Below are 19,912 nucleotides of genomic sequence, written 5' to 3'. Positions count from 1 at the left end.
AGGACATGGTGCACAGGGATGGGAGGGGTGGGGAACGGAAAGGAAGAGACATGGAATAAATGTTGTCTATGGATAGATGGGAACATGGGAAAAGAAAGATGGATGAGATGGCACACATGGATGGTGGGGAAGGGCAGAGAGAGGGATAGTGTGCATGGATAGATGGGAATGGAAGACATGGAAAAGTAGATAGATTTGAAGAGGAAGCAGAAAAATGGAAGAAAGTTGAATGTTAAAAGTTAATGGCAAAGATGGAGAGAAAACCAGCAAATAGATAAGAAGCAGTGGTGTACCAAAGGGGGGGGGAGCAGTACGCCCCGGGTGCACGCTCCAAAGGGGTGCACAGTCGGCCGGGTCCGAAACCTCCAGCGCTGCTCTAAACGGCACCTCAGCGAGGCTGCTGTACTTATTCCAGAGCAGAGTCGGCAGCTGCCCTGAAGTGCAGGAAGATCCCGTGATGACTGTGTCTACCACCTCTGCTCCGGAAGAGGTAAGTGACATCGGAGGGGGGTAGACTGGCAGCCGCAGTCATCGCGGGACCTTTCCGCAACTCCCTGCGTCTGCTGGCCCACCCCCTCCGATGTCACTTACCTCTTCCGCAGCAGAGGCAGCAGAAGTAGTCATCGCGGGACCTTGCTGATTTGGATGGAGAGAGAAAGGAGCATAGCAGGGTGTTGGAAGGAGAAAAAGGAGGTCAGGGTGGTATGGAAGTGTGGTGGAGGGAGAGAAAGGGGGCAGATGCTGATGGAATTGGTGTGCAGGGAAAGGGGAAAGAGCCATAAGGGGGAAGGATACTGCATGGAATTGGGTTGGAGGGAAAGAAAGTGGGCAGATGCTGATGGAAGTAGGGGGAAGGGAGAGGAGGGAGTGAAATGCCAGACCATGGGGGAGTGGGAGAGGGAAGGAGAGGAGAGAGATGCCAGACCATTGGAGGAGGGAAGAGAAGAAGATGGATACCAGACTAATGGGGGTGAAGGGAGAGATGGAAGGGGGAGGCATAAAGTTTCTGGAAGAGTAATAGAAAGAGAGAAGATGCCATATAGACAGTGGATGAAAGGAAGAGAGTGACAAGAAGATGAGAAAAGCAGAAACCAGAGAAGACAAGATAGAAAAAAAATTCTATTTATTTCTTTATTTTTGCTTTAGGGGAGATGCATCGCTGTTTCTGTGATGGTGCATTGTATGCAGAGTCCAGCTTCTTGGTACTTCAGTTTAACCTTTGTCTACGTATTTTTATTCTATCTCCCCATTTACAAAACTGTAGAGTGTTTTTTTTAGCGTTGGCCGTGGTGGTAATAGCTCTGATGCTCAGAATCCTATGAGCATCTGAGCTGTTACCACCATGGCTAAAACCCACACTACAGTTTTGTAAAAGGGGGAGGGGTTAGTTTGTGATTACATATTCCATACTAGACAAAGGTGTGTTCGAAAGACATGGTTTTCAGTTAGGATTGATCTGTACTAGTCTGGCTTGTTGAGTTTTACAATGGGTGTATTGATGTACTGCACTGCAGTATGTAAGATGCTTTCACAGGTACATTCTTGTATGACATGTGGATTGTTACTAAATATCATGTTTTATCCCAGGACAAGCAGGCAGCATATTCTTAACGCATGGGTGACGTCACCGACGGAGCCCCGGTACGGACACTTTTAACTAGAAAGTTCTAGTTGGCCGCATCGCGCATGCGCGAGTGCCTTCCCGCCCAATGGAGGAGTGCGTGGTCCCCAGTTTCTTTGTTTCCGCGGAGCGAAGAAGTCGCATGTGTTTCAACGGCTGTTGAAAACTTAGTTCTGCCTTCCCGCTCGCGTACTTTTTTCATTTTTTCAGTTTTTTTCCTTTCGGATCCCGTTAATTTTCCTTTTCAAAAAAAAACTCGTCGGTTTTCGTTATTTTTTCGGGCTGGCCCCACCGGGGCCTGTTGCCACCATACAGGCCTCCAGTTTTGATTTTGCGGAGGCCGTGTTTCCCTTCATGCCCCCTCAACTGGGCTTTAAGAAGTGCCAGCGGTGTGCACGCCCGATCTTTCTCACCGACCCGCACAATTGGTGCCTGCAGTGCTTGGGTCCAGAGCATCGGGCTGACACCTGCACCCGCTGTGCTACGCTTAAAAAGCGCACATTAAAAAATAGGCAGATCCAGCAAAATATTCTGTTCGGTACCGGATCTGCCATGGAATCTGCCGCGACGTCGACGGCACCGCAAAAGTCGACACCGACTACTTCGACTCCACCGGATCCTTCTTCGGGGTCGCTGGCCCCAGGTAAGCCGGCTAAGAAGCCTTCCACTTCCCTTGAGCGCCCTCCTGCCACGGTTGCGACACCGGCAACCTCGGCACCGCACCGACCCCGCAAACGCTCCGCTCCGATATCGGTGAGTGTCTCGTCATCGGCCTCCTCATCGCCGGAGCGTAGAGCGGCACCTATGGTACCGAAGAAGAAAAAAGCGGTACCGGTGCCCCCCCTGGACGACCGCATTGCCATACTCCAAACCCAGTTACAGGAGCAGCTGCAGCAACAACTCCAACAACTGTTGCCGGCGTTACTGGCACCGCACCTTCCGGTACAGGACCGGTCCAAGCCTCGCACCGTCCCATCGGTGTCGACCCCCTCAGTACCGCTCAACACTTCCATGCTGGTCCTCTCGGCTGAGCCACATCTTTCCCAGCCTGCGGTACAGACCCGCTCCGATGCCGATCCTTCTCAGTACCAGGAACGGCACCGGTCTTCCTCTCCCGGTACCGCAAGTCTCTCTCCAAAACCCGCCATGCTGAGCCCTCCACACCGATGTCCCGCCGTGCGAACCTCGACATCAGGGACCCAGACTTATGGGAAGAATCCCCACACGGTACCGAGGAAGACGCTTCCTCGACGGACGAGGAACCTTCAGTGACTGATACCGTTTCAAAACCTGAACAGTCCTCGTTCACCAAATTCCTCAGGGAGATGTCAGCTGCTCTCTCCATTCCCTTAGAGTCCGACTCTAAAAAGTCACAGGCCTTTCTCGATGCCCTAGATTTTGAGCAACCTCCCAAAGAATTCCTTAAGTTACCCGTACATGACATCCTACGGGAAACTTTTTATAAGAACTGGGAGAACCCCCTCACTGTCCCTGGGGCCCCTCGCAAATTAGATAGCTTGTATCGGGTCATTCCCATCCCAGGGTTTGACAAGCCTCAATTGCCCTATGAATCTCTCCTGGTGGAGTCCACCTTAAAGAAAACTCAGGGCTCCAGTGTCTATGCCTCCACCCCTCCTGGCAGAGAGGGAAAAACTATGGATAAGTTTGGCAAGCGCCTTTTCCAGAATGCAATGCTGGCCAACAGGGCAAATAATTACACCTTTCACTTCTCCTTCTACATGAAGCATCTGGTGCAACAACTCTCCTCCTTACAAAAATACATCCCTGAACGTAAGGTACCTCTTTTTCAACAACAAATTTCCAGTCTGCTCCAACTCCGGAAATTCATGGTGCGCTCCATTTATGACTCATTTGAGCTGACCTCTCGAGCGTCTGCCATGGCTATTGCCATGCGGCGTCTGGCCTGGCTTAGAGTTTCTGACCTCGACATTAACCACCAAGACCGCCTGGCTAACGCACCTTGTCTTGGTGATGAACTCTTCGGGGAGTCCCTGGACTCAACAACCCAGAAACTCTCGGCTCACGAGACCAGGTGGGACACCCTGGTGAAGCCTAAAAAGAAGACTCCGCCTGCTCGCCCCTACAGACAGCAGTCTTCCTACCAACGCAGGTTCTCGGCCAGACCTCTCAACCCGCCTCAACAGCAGCCTTGCCGACCTCGTCAACAGCATCAAACTCAGGCTCGCTCACAGTCTCACCAACCTGCCAAGCCTCTCCCTCCGTCAAAACCATCTCAGCCCTTTTGACTTTTTTCTCCAGGGCATAGCCAGTCTCCCACCACCATTGCCTCTTCCTCAGCCTATCGGAGGTCGCCTCCAACTCTTCCTCAGCCGTTGGGAGGTCATCACATCAGACCAATGGGTCCTCAACATCATTCGCCACGGCTACTCTCTCAACTTCCAGACTCTTCCACCAGACAATCCTCCCATAGAGTCTGCTTCTCACTCCTCCCAATCCCTCCTCCTCCTGAGGGAGCTCCAATCCCTCCTTCTTCTCAATGCCATCGAAGAGGTGCCCTAAGACCAAAGGGGTCAGGGATTCTACTCCCGCTACTTCCTGGTTCCCAAGAAGACAGGAGACCTCCGTCCCATCCTCGATCTCCGGGACCTCAACAAGTGTCTGGTCAAGGAAAGGTTCAGAATGCTCTCCCTTGCCACGCTTTACCCTCTTCTCTCTCAACACGACTGGCTATGTTCCCTGGACCTCAAAGAGGCCTACACTCACATCCCCATCAATCCGACTTCACGTCGCTACCTACGGTTCCAGATTCAGCACCGTCACTATCAGTACAAAGTGCTACCCTTTGGCCTCGTATCATCACCCAGGGTGTTCACCAAGTGCCTTATTGTGGTGGCGGCCTTCCTCAGGTCTCACGACCTCCAGGTGTTCCCCTATTTGGACGATTGGTTGGTGAAAGCGCCTACGTCTCCGCTTGTGCTACAAGCCACTCATCACACCATCTCGCTCCTCCATCTACTGGGATTCGAGATCAACTACCCCAAGTCGCACCTACTTCCCACACAGCGACTTCAGTTCATTGGCGCAGTTCTCGACACCACTCTGATGAGGGTGTTTCTCCCCTCCGACCGACAACGGACCCTGCTCCGCCTCTGTCGTCAGGTGCTCCTTCATCAAACCATCCCAGCTCGGCAGATGATGGTCCTCCTGGGCCACATGGCCTCGACGGTCCATGTACTTCCTCTGGCACGACTCCACCTCAGGACACCTCAGTGGACTCTAGCCAACCAATGGTCACAGACCACGGATCCTCTTTCTCATCCCGTCTCTGTGACATCGTCTCTTCAGCAATCTCTTCAATGGTGGTTGACCTCCTCCAATCTTTCCAGGGGTCTACTCTTTCATCTACCCCCTCACTCCATGATCCTAACCACAGATGCCTCCCCCTATGCATGGGGAGCTCACCTGGGAGATCTTCGCACCCAGGGACTCTGGACCCATCAGGAGCATCGACATCACATCAATTTCCTGGAACTCAGGGCCATGTTCTATGCTCTCAAGGCCTTCCAGCACCTTCTCGATCCTCAGGTTCTTCTCCTGTGCACAGACAACCAAGTCGCCATGTACTACATAAACAAGCAAGGCGGCACCGGATCTCCCCTCCTCTGTCAGGAGGCCATCCGAATCTGGACCTGGGCCATGGCCCGCAGTCTCTTCCTCAAGGCTGTCTATATCCAGGGCGAACAGAACTCCCTGGCCGACAATCTCAGTCGCATCCTTCAACCTCACGAGTGGACTCTGGATCCTCTCACACTCCGCTCCATCTTTGCTCGGTGGGGTACTCCTCAAGTAGATCTCTTTGCAGCTCCTCACAACCATCAGCTGCCCCAGTTCTGTTCCAGACTCTTCTCCCCTCATCGTCTGGCCCCGGATGCATTCCTGCTCAACTGGACGGATCGGTTCCTCTATGCCTTTCCTCCACTGCCTCTGCTGTTACGGACATTATTCAAACTCCGCAGGGACAGAGCCACCATGATTCTCATCGCCCCTCGGTGGCCTCGCCAACACTGGTTCTCCCTCCTGCTCCAGCTCAGCTCCAGGGAACCCATTCCTCTTCCTGTGTTTCCTACTCTACTTACACAGCAGCATCAGTCTCTACTGCATCCCAATCTGTCTTCGCTCCACCTGACAGCTTGGTTTCTCTCGGGCTGACCTCTCCAGACAATCTGTCTCAGCCTGTCCGTCGTATTTTGGATGCCTCCGGGAAACCGGCCACCCTCCAGTGTTACCATCAGAAGTGGACCCGGTTCTCCTCTTGGTGTCTACTACCTCACCACAATCCCACCTCATTGGCGGTGGAAACTGTTCTGGACTATTTGCTCTCTCTGTCCGACGCTGGCCTCAAGTCTACCTCAGTCAGAGTCCACCTCAGTGCCATCACTGCGTTTCATGAGCCTATCCTCGGAAAACCTCTCACGGCTCATCCACTGGTTTCCCGGTTCATGAGAGGCCTCTTCAATGTCAAACCACCTCTGAAGCCTCCTCCAGTCGTCTGGGACCTGACTGTGGTTTTATCAGCCCTCATGAAACCTCCTTTTGAGCCTCTTGCCACAAATTCGCTCAAATTTCTTACGTGGAAGGTGCTTTTCCTCATTGCCATCACCTCTGCCAGGAGGGTTAGTGAGCTACATGCACTGGTTGCCGACCCACCTTTCACTGTTTTTCACCATGACAAGGTGGTTCTGCGTACCCATCCTAGATTTCTCCCCAAGGTGGTTTCGGACTTCCACCTCAACCAGTCCATTGTGTTACCTGTCTTTTTCCCTAAGCCCCATTCTCATCCTGGGGAGCAGGCGTTACACACGCTAGACTGTAAGTGCGCCCTTGCATACTACCTTGACCGTACCAGGGCCCACCGCTCGTCACCTCAGCTCTTTTTGTCCTTCGACCCTAACCATCTAGGTCGTCCTGTCTCTAAACGGACGCTTTCCAACTGGCTTGCTGCCTGCATTGCGTTCTGTTATGCTCGGGCCGGTCTCTCACTGGAAGGTGCTGTCACGGCCCACAGGGTCAGAGCTATGGCTGCTTCTGTGGCTTTCCTCCACTCCACGCCCATCGAGGAGATCTGCAAGGCTGCCACTTGGTCCTCAGTTCACACGTTCACTACTGGATGCCTTCTCCAGACGGGATGGACACTTCGGCCAATCTGTGTTACAAAATTTATTTTCCTAATGGCCAACCATCCCTCCTCCCTCTCTGTTAGCTTGGAGGTCACCCATGCGTTAAGAATATGCTGCCTGCTTGTCCTGGGATAAAGCACAGTTACTTACCGTAACAGGTGTTATCCAGGGACAGCAGGCAGATATTCTTACGTCCCACCCACCTCCCCGGGTTGGCTTCTTGGCTGGCTTATCTTAACTGGGGACCACGCACTCCTCCGTCGGACGGGAAGGCACTCGCGCATGCGCGGTGCGGCCAACTAGAACTTTCTAGTTAAAAGTGTCCATACCGGGGCTCCGTCGGTGACGTCACCCATGCGTTAAGAATATCTGCCTGCTGTCCCTGGATAACACCTGTTACGGTAAGTAACTGTGCTTTTCATACAGATGGGGAGGGGGTGTCAAAAAATGATGGGCCCCGGGTATCACATATGCTAAGTATGCCACTGATAAGAAGGCCCTGGAAACAGAGTTAATAGCACAGACAGAAGGAAGTGCAACCAGAGACTAGGAAAAGATGAGTAGAAAGATAAAATCACTAGCCAACAAAGGTAGGAAAAGTGATTTTATTTTCAATTTAGTGATTGAAATATGTCAGTTTTCAGGATTTATATCTGCTGTCTATATTTTGTACTATTCAGGAAGAAATCTATTTCTTTCTATTTGTCTGGTGTTGTACTGCATGCAGAGTCTGTCATCTTAGGGTTTTGTTTTTGTATACTGGGACTTTTATGTTGTGGTCCTGCATTTTCATAAGGTTATTTGTGTTCTGTGACTAAGGCCAGGTGTTTATCATGAAGCGTTATTGGTGTTATGGCCACAAGTAGAAAGATATTTGTTGGCAGTTTATCGGTTTTGGAAGGCTCTGAGCTCAGGGCCACATCTGCAAGCGCAGCCATTGATGAAATGACATCACATGTATGTGCACATGAGCGTAATGTCATTGTGTTGACATCCACGCGTGCACGAAGGCCCTCTAGATGCAGCCGGAGCTCAGGGTACGAGACAGGAGGCTCATGTGAGGGCGGGGCTGGGGTGGAACAGGGTGGAGCTGGGAGAGGAATAGGGCGGGGCCACATGTCCTCTTTTTTTTTTTTTTAAAGAGGAAATCTGGTAACCCTATGCATAAGTATTAATTTAAAAAAATAGAAAATTGGTCATTTTACTGCAGCTGTAAAAATGGCACATGTGGAAAACCCACACAAAGGCAACTTTGTATCACAGATTAGTATAAAGGCTTGTATAGATTGTAAGTCCTCTGGGGTTAGAATTCCACCTGTGGCACCTGATTGTAATTCACCTTGAGACATAGCTGAAAAAGGCATTTGCCAAATCCAAAAATCCCTTCTCCTTCCCATTTATGACTAGCTGTTAATTTCTTAAATGCATAACAAGGAGCTCTGCAGTTTGTGTTGTAAATATGTTTGATGTGCCCAGTCTTCTGTGGCTCGAAGATTAAGTCTCAAATAAAACCAGACTGGACATCTTACATTTGCAAAGCCATTGCCTGGTGCTGTAGGTGTTAAGCTCTTTTCAGTTAACTTATACTGTACATAGTTTTTAAAAGTCAGTGCTAAACTCTTTTGCATGTCAGAACAATGTAATCCTTGCTCTGTTTTATTTAGCAGAAGAATCTCCTCTTGATTTTTATTTTGCTGTGTTTGAGCCTTGGATATGCTTACCTGGTTTTTAGTAGCACCCTAAGCAATAATGAATTGAGCGTGAATTTTCTTTCCCTTTAGTGAAATGTTGGTTGTTTTTTTTTAAATTCCTCTGAAATTATCATTAGCTATTTTGGCTGAAGCTGTACTGCACTTGGAATCAATATCTCTTCCAAAAGAGAGTGTCCTAGGCTGCATGTGCATGCCTACGTTGGCTGCATTACTGCAGCAGAGGTTGGTTAGCCTACTTTCCTGGGAAACCCAAAGGCAAGTCCATTTGTTTCTTTTCAAGATATTTTGAGTAGACTGCTCTGCTGTTGCTGTGATTCAGACAGACAGATTTCTGTTCCGTGTTCCTGTATGCGTCTTGTGTTCTGCTCCGTCGAGATTAACCCCTCTCTGTGGGGAATTTTCTGTTTTTTTTGTTTCAAGATTTCCCCCTTTCCGATATATAGTATAGCCTTCCCATTTCAGCTTGCTAGAGCAGAAAGATGTTCTGAATTCATTTGCTAAACGAGCTTGGCCCTGGCTGCAAACAGCATCTGTTTTGCTAGAGACATGCTAAGGAGCTGCATTTGAATCTGTCCAGAAAAAGCAGCAGAACGGAACGGTAAGGCAGCATTCTTTTAAAAACCGTGGAGGCATTTAATGGTGGAGGCTCCTGTTAATTTGGAATCCTTGCTAACACAGGCTCAGCCACAAGTTGATCATAGTACGGCTTCTGTGTGCATGTCCATCTATGAATGCTCTGCACGATAGATCAATGTGTGTGTTTTTCAACCCAGAATACCTCATGAGGCTACTCAGTGCATGGCCCCTAAGGTATCACCTGAAGCTTCTAAGCATCGGTTTTATATATATATGCAGAAAGCTTGAGGTATAAAATCTGTTTTCTGATGAGATTGCATGCTTCAGTTTTATCTCTGTTACAGTCCTATACGTCTTCATGTTTAAAGATATACAATTTTATCACTGTCTGTTTCTCTTGGATGCATTAAGAAGAGAAGTAAGGGTGCAATAGATAACTTCTTTGTGTTTGGGTAGCAAAATAACTAAATATTACAGGGTATGAATGGTGAAAATGTGTGTGTGTGTGTGTGTGTGTGGGAGGGGGGGGAAAGTTACATTTTGTGTTGTGTTTACTGTAGGAAAATTGCATGGCATATACCATGATAAAATGAACTTTGCATGCTTGAAGCAGGCAGCTTCCTTACTTACAAAACCCGATTGAGGTTAGTATGTGTTTTCTTGCAGCATAGCAAATGTAGTTATTACATTTCATAATATGGAGTGCTATAGTCATCGAAATGGATGTTCCTGAAATGTCTGACAGTAGCGTAGTAATATTTTTAGATCTTAGTAAAATACTTCATTGTGCCTTGCAGTGTGTGGCTGCATCTTATTCACAAATTAAAAAAAAACCCCAACAACCACTTATCTGCGTGGTCGTGAACTATAACGCACAGAAGAAAATAGACAAACTGCAGATGAGTAAAGGGTTTTTACTTGTTGTGATTTGGTTAATAACAAATGAGATTTGTTTTTTTGACTATAAAGGTCTTAGGTAAAATGAGGTTTAATGGAGTGTGGAAGCAAATCATTTTTTTCCATTAACTGTTACGTTAATTTTTCCTTTAATAACATATGAGCATCACAAATTTAGCATTTCTTCTGTTGGAATGGCAAATATGTACTTTTTGCTTTGATGGGTATAATAATGAGTTGTAAAGGGATCATGAGGATTTTCACGCAGTATCATAGGAGATGGGTAGAAATCTTTGCAGGCTCTTCTTTCTTTTATCAGACTGGCAGGATTGTGTAAAGATGATGAATCAGCAGTTCTGGGCAGGGTCTTAAGATTTTATTTAAGAAATGTCACATTTATTTCCCAGAATATAGATTTCAGTTGCAGTGATGGTAAACCTGTTAGAATTTGGTTGTATGTACTTTGGATCTTATCATTTTCTTTATTTTTTGGGGCAAAGGATATAAAAATAGTTCAGCAGATGCAAGAAAGTTAATTTTCAATAAATAAATTATAGTTTGTCACTGTTCTTATGGTGGTTACATTTTAATAGCTTTATATTTTTCTGGTCAGTTTCATGAATCTAAAAAAAGCCCATACTAAAGTTACTTGTGAACATTATTGCTTCATATTTAACTTTAGATGCAGCAGAACCAGATATATTTTGGGTACACGCAGTGCGTTACTACACTCACATAGCTGAAATCTTGTTTTCAATTTTTGTGACACAAGTAGTTTCTTATCATTAAGAAATCTGGCATTACTGGTTTAGTGGACAGATATGAAATCAAAATACACCTGACTATAGCTGACTGGAGCCTTTAGCCCAGAAATTGTAGTCCTGCAGAGCTATATAATGATAGAGAAGGAACAATGGCAATAATAGTTATCACAGTTTTAAGCTCTGAAACTCCACGTGGTTAAGGTTATATAGTTTATATTTGTAAATGTTGCCTCTCAGAAGAACTGCAGTTATGTGCTATGACTCTCTAGGCCACTGTTCTTCAATGCAAAGCCTTCGAGCCAAGTGTGGCCCTTGGACCTTTTGGATGGCCTGCACAGTCAAACTCAACTTTCTGTTTCCCTGCTCTCCCTTCCCACAAGTCCATCATCCCTCTCTCCCTGCCTATCCAGTGCTCTTACAAATGATCATCTTCCTGGCAGCAATTCAGCCAGGCTCTCTGGCCAACCTCAGGAGTCTTTCCTCCGAGTGTTCCTCCAATGCGGCAACAGGATGTTGTTGCAGAGGAAAAGCTCCTGGAGTTGGCAAGAGAGAGATTGACTGAATCACAGCTGGGAAGACAATCATTTGTAAGAGCATCAGGTGGGCAGGAGGTAGGCAGGCAGAGCGAGATGCCAGGCTCACACAGTGGGGAAGGAAAGAAGGACAGTGAATTAACGAGTAGGGGGGGGGGAAAGACCCTGAATGAGTGATACCAGAACAAGGTGGGGGGGGGGGGCATTGGGGCTACTACCACAGAATGCTGATGAATTGAAAAGGAAAGAGAGAGAGAGGGGAGAACCTGGAAAGGGGTGAGGGTGGGAAGTGACTGCTGATGGATACAGGTAAAAAGAAGGAAAGAGAGGAAACAACCTGGATAGAAACACAGCAAAGAGACGGATGAGGAGAGAACATAGAAGCAGAAACTCAGAGGGATGGAGATGCAAAAAAGTAAAGATGCCAGACCTCCGGGGGAGGGAAGGGAAACGAAAGGGGAGGACAGAGATGGAAGATGGATGTTTAGCACGGAGAAAGAAGGAGACCCTGGCAAGCGAGTTATCAGAAGACAACCAGAGTCTGGGACCAGCATGATTTGAATAATGACTAGAGAACAAAAGGTAGAAATTTATTTTCTGTTTTGTGATTACAATATGTCAGATTTGAAACCTGCCAGAGATGGTGTTAGACCGCAAACGTGAGCTAGGATTTAACAGAGAGAGGAAAATTCTTTTTTGTTTGTTCATTTTGTTTACACCACAGTGCCAGTGTGGGTAGGAGAGGGCAAAGGGGTGAAGAGGCTATAAAAGGAGTGAAGAGGATATAAAATAAACCCACCAGGATGAAAATAAAACACCCAATTGGGCAGGAAAATCAAATCGAATGGAAAAATCGATTCAATAGGCTGAATCGAATCAAATTGAAAATTTTTTTCCTGAATTGGGCAGCACTACTCGGTACCCTGTCCTGAAAATGATTTAATGACTTTACTATCCAGCTACATCCTGTACCCTGTACCTTCTTTCTCCCTGCCCCCAACTCTTCCAAACCCTCCAATGTAAATATAGCTCTTCCATAGCAGTCTGCCCCCACCAAATCCCCTCCAAATGCAAACCCTACACCTTATACCGCCATATATACCATACCTCTCTTTCTACCTCCTCCCTATAGGCTCTCCTGTCTAGCTCTACTAATGTCTTCTATCACTCTGTAATAGCCTAAGCATATTTTTGAAATTAAGCCTGTGCACACACAGCCAGCCACACATGGAAGTTGCAACAAAACTCTTTATTAGTTCAGAAACATGAGTCCTGTTACTTTGCAGGCTCAGGGAAAAGATTGAGTACATGATTGTAAAACCGCTTAGATAACCTTGATAGGCGGTATATAAAATCCTAATAAACTTGAAACTTGAATTGGCTGGTTAAACAGTGGAAGGACGCCTACCGCTGCCTACAGTCGGGATGCAATTTATAGAATTTGCTCTGTAATGTCTTATTAGTGCCAATTAGCATAAATTATTACGTGTTAATTGTCAATTACTGGTGCTGATTGACTTGTTAAATATTTAAGTTGTGTACACAAATCGGCTGTGTGCACTGATTTGCGCACACAACTTAAGATACCATATACAGAATTTGGGCCAACATTCGTAAAATACAATATACACACATGCATAAAGTACATGTACACATTTATACATGCCTTAGAACAGGCGCAAATCTGTGTGTTTGAATTTGCACGCTTGTGGTTCAAGTTCAATTTATTTAATATACTGCAAATATGAAACAATAAGGCAAATCTAAACGGTTCTGGATTTCTATGTCAGGAGAAAGTGCATCAGGGCCTTTGTTACCTAAATAGTGATCCTATTTAATGCATAAGCTTCAACAGTATTAATATATTTTTATAATGTCTACTTATAAAATTCTCCTTTGCTTCTGTCTTAGTAAGTCATTCCCCTTTAAAGCTGTAGGATGTGATTTGCCAGAGATTATTTTTATAGGCACAGAATATAAGAAATCTCTTATTGACTTGAACTCTTATTGTTTCAAGTGAATTTACTATAGAGAGGTCCTTGAGAAGCCACCAGCTCAGCAAGAACCTACACAGCTGTACAGAAATGGCACAAAATATATTGCCCTTTAAATACTCCATGTCTGTGTCTTATTTTTATTCAAATCATGTTCTGATACTTTCTTCTTTCTGACCAAGAATCTCGCATTGCTGCCGAAGTGGGCTACATTCAGATTTATGTTTTTCCCCTATTTTTTTTAGACTGTATTTATTTTTATTGGTTAGCTTATAGAGCAGTGTTTCTCAACACGCAGTACGGGCCGCTTGTTGGGGTACGCAGCCTGGCCGCCGCAGAGGATATTCCCGCCTGTCTGTAGAAGCTGCTGCCGCAGAGGATCGCTCCTTCCTGCCCACCTGTCCGAAGCCAACCCAGTTCTGTTTGAACCGCACTCGCACCTTCATTCTTTAGCAGCACTTCATTCAGGGACAGCGCAGGCAGGTGATTTCCACTTTGCAGGTAAGTAGCTGACCCAGAAATCTTCTCTCCAACATCAGAGTTGATGTCACAGGGAAGGCTTGTGGATCAGCCACGTGCAGTGTGTGAGTCGCTGCCTTTGCCGTCTTTGCAAGGAGTGCCGCAGAAGACTGAAGAAGCGAGTGCGGCTCAAACAAGAACTGGGTCGGCTTTGGGGATGGGTGGGCAGGGAGCGAGGGAGGGATCACCGGCTTCAGCAGGGGGGTGGGCAGGAAGGCAGGATCCCCGGAGGCAGCAGCAGCTTCTACAGACAGGCAGCTACTGATGTGGAGCTATTTATGTGCAGGGAGGTGGGCACAAACTCAACACAGATGGAAGGGAGAGAGCATGAACATGGGACACAGAAGGGAGGAAGGAATGTGGCACTAACTTGGGACATAGGAGGGAGGGCATAGAAAGGAAGAATTGTTAGGTATGATGTGTGTGAGTGAGAGGAAAAGATGGTGGCACATGGGGAAAGGAAGAAAGAGGAAAATTGGTCATAGAGAGAGGAGAGAGAGGTGCATGGGGGAGAGAAGGATGAGAGGGAGAAATGGTGGATATGGTAATGGAGAGGGAATAGAGGGACAGGTTAAAGGGGATTGCAAGGGGGAGGAATGTTGGACATAGTGATGGAGGGAGGGATATGACATTGTGCTGGAGAAAGGTGATAGAAGGAGAAACGGGCATGGGGTTGGTTGGCAGGGGGTAGGAGAGATGCCTGGATCACTCAAGACAGATGGACAGTGAGAGAGAGAGAGGGAGACTTGTTGCCAATGGGGCGGAGGAGAGAGGAAGAAAAGTTGGACTCATGGAGGGACAGCAAGAGATGTTGGTTTGGGAAGGGAATGAGGTCCGGAGGAGAGGAAGCGTCAGGAAGCAGAAAGTGTTTGACTCAGAGAGAGAGAGAGTAAACTGAGTCAGACTTCTGAATTAGAAGATGACATGGTATACAAATCTAAGGATTAGAGTAGAGCAGGGGTATCAAAGTCCCTCCTTGAGGGCCACAATCCAGTCGGGTTTTCAGGATTTCCCCAATGAATATGCATGAGATCTATTAGCATACAATGAAAACCTGACTGGATTGCAGCCCTCGAGAAGGGACTTTGATACCCCTGGATTGAGAGATGGATGGAGAGGGCAGAAAGGAGGGAAGGAGAAATGTCACACTCAGGGGAAGGGGAGAGGGCAGAGAGTAAAAAGTTGAACTTATGGAGGGAGAGAGAGAGAGGGATGTTGGTTGGGAGAGGGAATAAGGACTGGAGGAGTGGAAGCATGCAGGAAGTAGAGAGAAAGAGATGTTGAACTGGTAGAAAGAAGGGAGAAATATTGGATGTGGCAATAGAGGGAGTGGGAGAGATGCATCCTGGAGTTCTCTCTCTCTCTTTCCCCACTTCCTTTGCAACAAGGGAGGGAATGAATGAAGAGAGAGAGAGGGAAACATGTTGCCAATGGGGGTGGAGAAGAGAGAGAAAGAAAAGTTGGACTCACGGTGGGACAGACAGAGATGTTCATTGGGGAATGGAATGAGGTCTAGAGGAGAGGAAGCATGCAGGAGGCAGAAAGAAAGAAATATAGGATTCACAGTCAGAAGGAAGTGCAACCAGAGACTCATAAAATCACCAGACAGCAAAGGTAGGAAAAATGATTTTATTTTCAATTTAGTGATTGAAATGTGTCAGTTTTGAGAATTTATATCTGCTGTCTATATTTTGCACTATACTGTATATGTCTATTTTTCTATAGTTGTTACTGAGATGACGTTGCATATTTTAGTCATATGCCTTGGCCTCTTTGAAACCCCCCAAAATATAAATGATAATTAACATTTTCTCTGCGTATAGTGTGCTTTGCGTTTTTTAAATTTTGTGGTTGCCATTATGTATTAAGATTAGACTGTGTGTGTATGAAAAATGGATGGAAGAAATTGCATTACAATTAGTACTATTTTTATGCGGTTGGGTCTGGGGCAGAGCTTGGGCTGGGTACTCGGTTGATATTTATTAGACTTAGGGGGTACTTGGCTTGAAGAAGTTGAGAAACACTGTTATAGAGTACTTTAGATCAATGTTCTTCAACCACCGGTCCATGGACCAGTGCCGGTCCACAGAAATTTCCTGCCGGTCCACAGGGCCATCACGTGCATCAGTCTCAAAACAGTGTTCTTCAACCGCTGGTCCACGGCGCGATCAATGCAGCGTTATCTTTGAGCCAGCTCCCTCTTCCTAACTGATTCAGTGCACAAAGGCACGGGCAGTGGCTCCTACGGGCATCCTGTGCCTGAACCGGAAGCCTTCTCTCTGACATTGCAACGTCAGAGGGAAGGCTTCCAGATGAGGCACGGGACGTGCAAGGTGCAATTAGTACTATTATGGGGGCGGGGTCTGGGGTGGAGATTGGGTAGAGATGGGCGGGGTCTGGCCCACGGCTTAGCCCCATGTTTTTCGACCGCCGGTCCATGGACCGATGCCAGTCTACAGAATAATTCTTTTATTTCTGCTGGTCCATAGGTGTAAACAGGTTGAAAAACACTGCTTTAGATGACTGCGCCAGGAAGGCAGAATAAAAAATTATATGCATAGATAAAGATGTTTATTTGTACATATTAATTGTGAATGCATCATGTGAGTTATGCTTTAGGTTCAAACAATTTTTATTGATGCAAACAACAGCAAAGACAACACCAGGGCACCCCTAAGGTGCAAAGTACAAACAATGATGCCTCATATACAATAATACAACAAGCATGGACAAAAGAACAGTAACATCAACCAAACTACCCCCCCCCATCCTACTCTACAGAGGGCGAGCGAGACTAATGAGGGCAGAAAGGCACCCCGAGGCCCTGGACTCTTATGAGCCCCGAAGATGCCGCACCACCCCCTCCCCCACTGAAGCCCACTTTCCTATCCATGACTAAATGCCAGAACCTCCAATACCCCTTCCCTTCCCTCTCCAATCCCCCGTCCCCTCCCTCCCAATGGTACTCTCCACCCTGCCCCATCAGAACTCGCCATTACTCTCCCAGCCCGACCATCTGAGCGCCCAGATCATGACACCCATCTTAAGACCGCACTGCGGCACTTTGGATGCAAGGCTTGCAAGTATGGCTCCCAGATATTCAAGAACAACATCTTTCGCTTCCTAGCCCCTCCGGCATCTCGTGCCTCCTAGATGGCCAACTGATGCAACTGGTTCCGCCAGTACCAAAACGCCAGAGGGTCAGGGACCGTCCAGCACTGAAGAATACATTTCCTGGCCAGTAAACTCATCTTCCTACACAGAGCCCGATGCCCCCTGGGCAAATGGCCAAAAGCCTCAGTCAAATCCAAGACAAAGTGGGCCGGGGTACTACGCAGGGCTCTCCCAATTAACCTTGACATGTAAGAGACTATATGCCTCCAGAAACGCTGGATAATGGGGCAGGTCCAGAAGGCATGTCCCAAAGTGTGTCCCCCCCGTCCCACATTTATGACACAGTGGTATAGGGAGACCTCCACTGTAATACAACTGTGTACGAGTGTAATAGGCACGTAAGGTCACCCTATAATGCGTTTCCTGCAACCAAGCACATGGGGTCAGCCCAGGCGTCGCCCTCAAGGTACGGGCTACATCCCAATGTCCCAAATTAATTTGCAATTCCACCTCCCATTTACCCCGAATGCTCTGGTAATCCTTGGCTGGTTTAACTCTTGCAAACTAGCATGAATGCTAGACACCGAGAAGGACTCCCCCCCACCTCCCGAGCAAAAAGCTCCCGCAACCTGGCCCCTAAATGTAAACGCAATTGTGCTCTGTCGAGGGATCTCACATAATGCTCCACTTGATGACATGCAAACTGCACACCCCAAGTCTCCCCCAGCTTAGCAAGCAAATCTGCGTGGGTCAATAGCTCCCCATCATCCCCCCAAATATGTTCTAAACTTGAAACTCCTTTCGCTCCCCAGAACAGGTACTCACTGGATTCCCGTCCTGGAGGAAAGGCCGGGTTACCCCGTAAGGGCAAGAGATCAGTAAGCGTCGGATCCCCACCCAGGGCTTGCACAAGCCAATGCCAGGCTGCTTGCAATGCGCGAAATAATACACTGGATTGGATAGAAGGGGGCAGTGCCCTCCGAGGACTATGTAGTAATGCAAACACATCATAAGGAGCAAAAAACTCACATTCCATCAAAAGAGGGGTATAACTGCTGATCATATTCACCCAATCTCCCAAATGGCGAAGCAAACAAGCATAATTATAGATCCGCACATCCGGTAATCCTAACCCCCCCCCCCCCCATGCCAATTCCCCAGCAACTGAGACACCTGCAATTTCGGTTTCTTGGCCGCCCAACAGAAACAAGCAATTCCTTTATAAAGAATGCGTAAATCTTTCTTCAGCAAGGATAACGGCAGAGTCTGTAATACATAAAGCCATTTGGGAAAGATAAACATCTTAACCAAACAAATGCGCCCATCAGAGAAAGGGGTAATGCCCTCTAGGTATCCAGCAAGTACTCCATCTGTTACTGTAGCTTATCCACATTAAGATGATACAAACGGGGAACCTGCATGGTCTTCAAAGTCCCCAAGTACACAAACTGCCCTGGCGCCCATGTCAGTGGAAACCCATTCCCCCATTGGGCCTGAACCGCCGCAGAGGATGCTAACGCCTCCTATTTATCCAAATTTAAGCGGAACCCGGCATAGTCACCATATTCTTTTATCAAGTCCAATAAGGTCGTCAAGGAGGGCAAAGGATCCATAAGGTGTACTAAAATATTATCCGCAAAGGCCGATAACTTAAGAGGTAGCACCGAGGTCAATGTTCCATCAATTCCTGTTTGTGCATGGGGTCGCCAGTCTGGCCATACCTCCTCCGGGCCCTTGCTACGTCCCTCTCTAAATGCAAAATTTCCCTGTCGCGGGCTTTTTTAATGTGACTACTATAACTAAGGGTATCCCCCCTCAACACCGCCTTCGCCGCTTCCCAAAATAGGATGGGGGTCCCCTCCGCATGAGCATTATGCCGTTTGTATTCATTCCATGTACCCAGCAACCATTCCCTGTAGGTCGGATCCCTATACAATGTTACTGTACATTCACAGTGAATTATAATCCCTGGTTAAAAAAATTTATGAAACAAATATGTTTTTAGCAATTTTCTGAATGCTAAATACGTGTTAGATTTAAATACAAATACAAATCCTTCCTTGACAGAACCTTCATATTCCAAGCTAACAGACCACAATCCTAGCTGGGAAACTACATAAATAAAACCAGACAGACCTACAACGCATTCCGAAAATCAATCAAATCTGTTTAACAAATTCATCACCTAAACAGACCGACCTTCGCTCTACGTATTTTTCCCCTACAAACCCGAAACAATCTCTCGGGCAATCCCAATCCCCTCTCACATCCCCTCCCTTCTCAACCCCGTTTACATTCCCTCCCCCCCCCTTTTTTTTCTGCATCATTCCCCTCACACATTTGTAATTCGCTGAATTCCAGCCTTATTTCGATGTGAACCACCTAGAAGTGGTCTGACTATGGCGGTATAGAAAAATAAAGTTGTTATTATTATTATTAAATTACTAAAATATTTGTCCCATACACCTGCCTGATACGATAGAATTCTATTAAAAAATTGTTTCTAAACACATCCCCTTATAGAAGGAAAACCAAATAAGCACGAGTCCCGTGTAGGGCATATTCTATTGACAAATTCAAAATGATCAAGAAGATAACTAGGATTAAGATCATACAGTGACTTAAAGCAGACACAACCAAACGTAAACAAAACTCTCGCCTCTACTGGCAGCCAATGCAGTATCTCCAAGCTGAGGAGCCCTAACCTCTTTGATGTTTCCTCATACGAGAGGAGTTCCATCCTCTTTATCACCTTGGTTGCTCTTGGCAATAATCGGGCACTGAAAATTGTTGATGTTGGCACTAATTGTGATTTCTGCCTAAATCCTGCTAGTGTTATTCTATAACACTGTGCAGCCTAATCCCATAGCACACAACCCAAAAGGAGGCATGGCCATGCGAAGGTCAGGAGCATCCTGAAAATTGGTGCCCATTATGTATACCAGGAATGTGAGCCCAGATTGGATGCCAGAAATTACAACTTTTTTCGGCTGGCTTAAGTCCTGGTACCCAAGTTTGGGCAC

The 19,912-nt window shown here is 47.0% G+C and overlaps 1 protein-coding gene across 7 annotated transcripts in view; it reads left to right on the top strand.

Moving 5' to 3' along the window:
- Positions 1-19,912, top strand: part of CDK14 (cyclin dependent kinase 14) — an 895,761-nt gene that overhangs the window by 144,509 nt on the left and 731,340 nt on the right. Inside the window, exon 1 of one of the 7 annotated variants that reach the window (XM_033931187.1) lies at positions 8,780-9,090. The exons of the other annotated variants lie outside the window; for them this stretch is intronic. The gene's annotated coding sequence lies outside the window, so the exon portion shown is untranslated. Of the gene's footprint in view, positions 1-8,779; positions 9,091-19,912 lie in introns of those variants that run through there. 7 annotated transcript variants of the gene reach the window in all.

This window comes from Geotrypetes seraphini, chromosome 2 (assembly GCF_902459505.1).
Source record: "Geotrypetes seraphini chromosome 2, aGeoSer1.1, whole genome shotgun sequence".
Classification (NCBI taxonomy): domain Eukaryota; kingdom Metazoa; phylum Chordata; class Amphibia; order Gymnophiona; family Dermophiidae; genus Geotrypetes; species Geotrypetes seraphini.
Note: the sequence above shows the minus strand (reverse complement) of the source record. Positions and strands in the feature narration are given on the sequence as shown.